The following is a 6,484-nucleotide window of genomic DNA, read 5'->3' as shown; positions in this document are numbered from 1 at the left end:
ACCAGAACATACTTCTAAAGACCAATATGAACCAGTTTTTCACCTTAGTATAAAATTATTTTAACTTAATACAAATATAAAGAAGAATAGATAAAAAGGTTTGAAGAAAAAGAATTAACATGAATCAGATCAAAGTGATGAAGCATATAGTACACAAAGTAAGACTGTATCAGCCCCTAATGTGCTGAGAAAAAAAAAGCATAGACATTTGGATAAATCTGGTCGAAGATTTTATGGAAACTAGTAGAAGATATAGTATTAGATAAAATATAAGCAATTTAAAATGGTTTATTAGAATATATTTGCTCACTGGCAATAAAGAACAAATGGTTTTAGAAAAGAGTTCAATGTACCCTTGACAAGATAGTTCTCTATCAAAGAAAACACTTGCAAACACTGACATGTTTATATAGAAATGTTACCAGTACCAGGCACCGACATTTATTTCTCCTCCAAATAAATAAATACATAGTAACACCTTTTGTAGATACAGTATATACAAAAACCTTTAGTGGGAATTAGATGGCCCTGGTCAGAAGTATTTTCAACTTTTCTTTCTATTCTGTGTCTTCATTTGAAAAAAAAACACCATCTAGTTGTGTAAATGTCTAAAGAAATGCTGAACACATTCATATCACTAGATTTCCCTAGAGTGTCAATCCTCTCATGTATAAAATAGATCTCAAGTGGCTTGGAAATTTTAGACCTTTGGAAATACGTAACTCTTATTTTCTACTACCTTCCCAAACTCCACTCATTTCATGAATAAGAAAGAAAGGGCTATGATTCATGGTGCCTGGTTATTATTAAAGTGTAAAATATTTATTTCACTCTTATAAATCCTGGACCTAGATGGAGCACCATTTGCTAAGTCTTATTTATTTTTAATAAAATTGTAGCATAGAAATAATTTCTGTTAATTTGGGCTTATGAAGGAAACATCGAAAACCCAACTTAAGTGCTTAACTCACATGTATTTCACTTTGAGTGGTATCCATGCCTGTCTTAGCACAGTGTCAAGTACAAAAAAGATTCCCCTTATTCGGAAGTTACATTAGGAGTATTTCATACATACTAGACAGGAAGCATGATCATTGGGATTGGATTTGGATCACAAATGTCAGTGGCCCATTTTCAAAGAAGAAAAATATAAATTCAGAGGCCATATGGATTAATTAAATTATATAAAGGTTAAGACATATTACAACAATCATTGCATTATTTTTTAAATGTTTGCAATTGTAAATGGAATTGACGTGTAGAAAGAGGAAATTGAAGTAAATCAGAAGAGCTTGTCCTACATGATAAATGATGAATTAGGCAGTGAAGCCAGAGCCCCTGGCATATGATCCAAGACTAGCTCACTGGATCACTTGGTAGCTTGGTCTGTCTGTCTGTCCATGAGTGCTATCATGGTGGACGTGGCCAGTCAGGTGCTCCTGGGCTCCAGTCGCACCATCCTGTCCCAGCTGCTCATGAGGGATATAAGCCTCTTCGTCCAACAATATTATGAAATATTTTTGAGTAGCAAGTATATCAGCTTCCTGGTCTCTTTTGTTATGCTCAGCACATTGCCAGCATCAATAGGAGGCACGGTTTGTTCATAGGCTTAACTCCAAGACTGTGTTCAGGAGTCCTCTAGACTGTAGTCTATGGTAAAAATGTTACAGCATTACCAGAAATATGGCAAGGGTGAGGTACATTGGAGCAGCTTTCTAAGCATGAGCACCTTTTCCTTGCAAGTTATTATTGCTATTTGGGCCTTTTTAGGAGCAAAGCCAAGCATTCAGTTTCCCTTTTATCTCAGAGTTAGGACCTGGAAATGTACAAAATGAAGTTTCATGTTCCTTTGACCGGGTTATCAAGGAGACAACTTGAGAGTCTGCTGCTACCCTCATCACACATCCCTTCCATGTGATCACTCTGAGATCTATGGTACAATTTATTGGCAGAAAATCCACGTACTGTGGACTTTGTGACTCCATAGTAACCATTTATTGGGAAGAGGGCATCCTAGGATTTTTCATGGGTCTTGTTCCTCACTTCCTAGATGACATCATTTCTTTGTGGCTCTGTAACTTACTGGCAACCTTGTCAATACCTAGGCATTGGACATCAGGGTTTCCAACATGAATAAAATCAAGATTATTCCCCTTAGAATGTTTATAGCAGCACAATTGCAAAGATGTGGAAACAATCCAAATGCCTATCAATACATAAGTGGATTAATAAAATGTGGTATATGTATACCATGGAGCACTACTCAGCCATAAAACAATGGTGAACTAATACCTTTTGTATTAACCTAGATGAAGCTGGAGACCATTCTTCTCAGTGAAGTATCACAAGAATGGAAAACCAAACACCACATGTATTCACTACTACATTGGAACTAATTGATCAACATGTGCCCATATGGAAATAACATTCATCAGAAATCAAGGAGGTGGAAGGGGGAGGGAGAGGAGGGGATGGGTAAATTCACACCTAATGAGTACAATGTACACTATCTGGGGGATGGGCACACTTATAACTTTGACTCAAACAGTACAAAAGCAATTTATGTAACCAAAACATTTGTACCCCCATAATATTCTGAAATAATAAATTAAAAAAGATGTAAAGTGATGCCACTGTATACACTAAACTTTCATTTTTAAATTAACAAGTAAACACTTTAAAAATTAAAAAAAGAGTTATTCCCAGGCTGTCACAGGATTTTTGCCATTATGTTGACCTATCTCTTTGTGCTTGTCTCTGATCTTATAGCTATCAACAGCCATGGGCTTGCTGGTGGATCTCCTCCTTACTCCCCAATATATACTTCTTAGATTGCTGGTGCATGCTACAAAAAGTGATAAATATGAGCCAAGGAAATAGCTTGTTTTTCTAGTAGTTCCCCTTTGAGAAGACTTATTGCTATGACCTAAGAATGTTGATTTCAAGATATGGGGAAGGGACAATGACATTTCTAGAGTCCCAGGCACACAGAATGATGGGAGAGAATCTCAATTTCTATACAGTGTGGCATGCTTTTTAATAATCATTTAATCTTGGGAAAATGAAAAAAAATGAGGAATTAGAATTGTTAGAAGACAAATGAGCTGTGTTCTAGGGAGGATACTTAACATACCACCTCAAAGACTATAAAAGCCAGCCAGAGCTCAGAGAGGATACTATACTTCAGAACCAATGACTAAAGTGACTAAGACACCATTCCTGTTTTAAAGAGTCACATAATGCAGTAAAGAAAAAAAAATAGACAAACTATTATGCTGTGAGGAAAGGATGGCAAGAAATTTTCAAGGAAAATCCCATTGAAGAAGGTTGCATTTGAAATGAGCCTTGAAGGATGTTATGATATTAAATAAGTTTTATTTGGGGCAAGGAAAACAGTATATTCTATCATAAAGGAATATCTGTATACAACACTATGTAAATCTATATAAAACTGTATTAAGCTGTACAAAACAGTATAAGGCAAGAAGATGGTTAAGCACGGTGTTCAGGAAAGAAGAGGAAGTACCATTTGGATCATGCATAAGAAAAGAGAGGACAAGTAGGCCATATCATGGTGGTCTTGGATGCCAGGGTGAGGGATTTAGTTTGTGAACAAGGAATAACATGATAAGAGCAAGAATTCAGGCAGATCAGGCAGGAGGTGGTTGGAGAAGTACCTTTCCCAGGAAAGACAAACTGTAATTTTTAAAAAGATGATTATACATATAAACAAGATAATTTATACATTGGAGTTGGAATACATTGGAGACAATATCTGAGAGCTTAAAAGTATAACAGTAGGCCCAATAAACATAGCTAAACAGTAAGTTGGAACCAAACATTGGAACAGGACCAGAAAAGGGAAAGGTATTTTTTATCAGTTTATATAGCGCCTAAGATCTCTTAGAAAAAGGTAGAGGTAATGGAGGAATATTATCTATAGCAAAGGCATATTAGGATTGGTGTTAGGCAGCAATTCAAAGACACTGTTACCAAGTGAGCCATCAGCCCCATCATTGTTAATGTACAGGGTACTCTTTGTACTTCCATAAAATGAAGATCTGCTATGTCTCAATGGCACTTGCCCAAGTCAACAACTGAGAATGACCTGGGCCTGCCCTGAAAATACAAATGGTACAAGAGCAGAAGAGACTTAAAGTGTCATGTGGAAGTAATGAGTTTGGCTATAGTATTTGGCAAGAATTATTAGAGAATAACACTATACTCCTGAATAACCTACTAGGCAATACTTACCCACACAGTCTTCTCCTTCTTGGAAAAAGAGGAAGGGTATGTTCTTTCTTTATCTGTCAATGAACGGTAAGGCTTATCAATAAAAGTGCCCAGGGGGATGATTGTGAGCAAAAAAAAAAAAAAAGAAAAAGAAAGAAAGAAAAAAAGAAAAGGTAGCTGGACTGCCTTATCAGGTTAGAAATTGGCCTGCAAGTATCATTTGAGGAAAAGTAAGAAATTACCAGGACCCCAAAGTTTCTCATTATTATTATTTCACTGTCTCACACTTCTTCAATAGAAACAATATTAGACCATAGACATGGGGAAATTATTTCAGAGATGAAATACAATACAAATTAAAAAGTTTGATTCTCATATTCACTTTTGTAACCTGAGAAGGTAAATTTCAAAGTGAAGAATGTTTCTGCTTGGGCCTATGTGATGGACCAACCTATGGATGTGGTCAAAAGAGGGCTACCTTCAGAAAGGGGAGGTGTGTTTGTTGGGGAAAAGGGGAGCACCAGTGGCAGAACACTTTAGGATCAAGTCTGGGGTCAATCAAAGTCTTTTGAAACCCGTTTTAGTGTATATGAGTTAATATAGATAACAATAAAAAATTAATTCAAAAACTTATCTTTGAAAAATATATGTGTGACCATAAAATAATTTAATAAATAACAAAAAAAATCTAAAAATTAGTCCTTGATAGTTAAGACAATGGTGAAAAAACAGGTAAAACTCTCTAAAATGAAAACTGTTTAAATAACTTTTATTATTTTACATTTCAATGGAAATAAACAAAAGAAATTAAACTTTTGTCACTCCTAGGTTTAAAAAATGATAAAGTAAATCAAGATTCTTTAAAACAACATTTGAATGTGAAATATCTTTTAAACATAGCAATTTCTCTATCTCTATAGATCTAACACAAAAGAACTTCAATTGTTTAGATCTTTGATATTTTTCTTCTGAGGGTACTATTTTGCTACCAGACTATTAAAAGAGAAGGAATTAAAACAACAGATGGGATAAATTATAATAGAAATTTGTAATAGAAATTGGGTAAACTAGATACAAGTCCCCTATACAATACCATAACCTTGATTAAATCAACTGGATTCCTTAGGTCTCAGTTTCCTCATCAGTGACTAGAAGAGGTCAGTTGAGCCTGAACTTTGTGGTGGATTTAATATGCTATGACTTCATACCACCAGCTTTCACACTAGACACTAATTATAACCCATTGACATACTGTAATACTAAAGAGGACCCTGTTGACTGCCTTCCCAACAGCTATTTCTCCTTCCTTATTTACTAATAATCCCACTTTTTGTGAGTGTACCATTCTCTTTACCAAAGACTGGTTTATCCGCAGGCATGGGATAAGATTCTAGAAAATGAGATGCAAGGAGAACTCTGCTGTGGGGCTTTTAGGAAAAGTTTACCTCTTGGAAAAAGAGAAGTACAGGAAGAGATGCCATTGGTCCTCCCCTAAGAACAGCTGAATGAAGGTGCTATGTGAGAACTTCCGTAGCTTTTTTTGATTATAACTTTGAACCATCTCCTTTATTTTTATTTGAACAATACACTATCACGTGGCAATGAAAAGGAAATCCAATGCTTCAAAATTACTCATTCTATTGAGTACCGGGGAATAGAAATGCTTCATCAGTGGTCATTAAAATGGGTAAAAGATCTTGCAAAGCACAGAGTTACTTGTGACTTTCAAGTATCACTGTTAGTTTCCCTTTTTGTTGAACAAATGTCCCCACACGTAGAGCAAGTATATGGAAGGAGTTGGCTAAGAATAAATTAGAGAAATTTTTTGGCTTAAGGAAGACAGTATTATTTGACTTATAAAAGAAAGGTCAAGATGAAGGAATAATAAAAGGAATTCTTAATTATTGAAACATTACTACTTAGAGACTGAAGCAAAAAATAAAGCCATTCTGATATTAAGTATATAAAAGCCTGTCTTACTGTAGGGGGTTGGAGGTGGGGTGATTTAAATACTGGAAATTATTACTGAGTTAAGTGTGGGCATTTCAGTACTGAAAGAATTTCCAAACAGGCCTAGATTCTCAATGCAATGAAATGATTTCTTGTCTGAAAGTGAAAGAAAAAAATGGGGTGATCTTCAAAGATCCACCCAAATTTCATGAATCCCATTTGCTGTGAGGGAAAAACATTGACAGAATACAGCCATTGCATGTGTATTAACTTCACAAACCAAGGTTGCTTTGTACCTGGA

At 35.4% G+C, this 6,484-nt stretch overlaps 1 pseudogene; it reads left to right on the top strand.

The window, feature by feature from the left end:
- The first annotated feature begins 1,412 nt into the window (after positions 1-1,412).
- LOC138379031 (mitochondrial carrier homolog 2 pseudogene) lies at positions 1,413-3,040 on the top strand (annotated as a pseudogene).
- Positions 3,041-6,484: the final 3,444 nt, after the last annotated feature.

This window comes from Eulemur rufifrons, chromosome 30, assembly GCF_041146395.1.
Source record: "Eulemur rufifrons isolate Redbay chromosome 30, OSU_ERuf_1, whole genome shotgun sequence".
Taxonomy (NCBI): domain Eukaryota; kingdom Metazoa; phylum Chordata; class Mammalia; order Primates; family Lemuridae; genus Eulemur; species Eulemur rufifrons.
The sequence above is the reverse complement of the archived record's forward strand: the minus strand, read 5'-3'. Positions and strand labels throughout refer to the sequence as shown.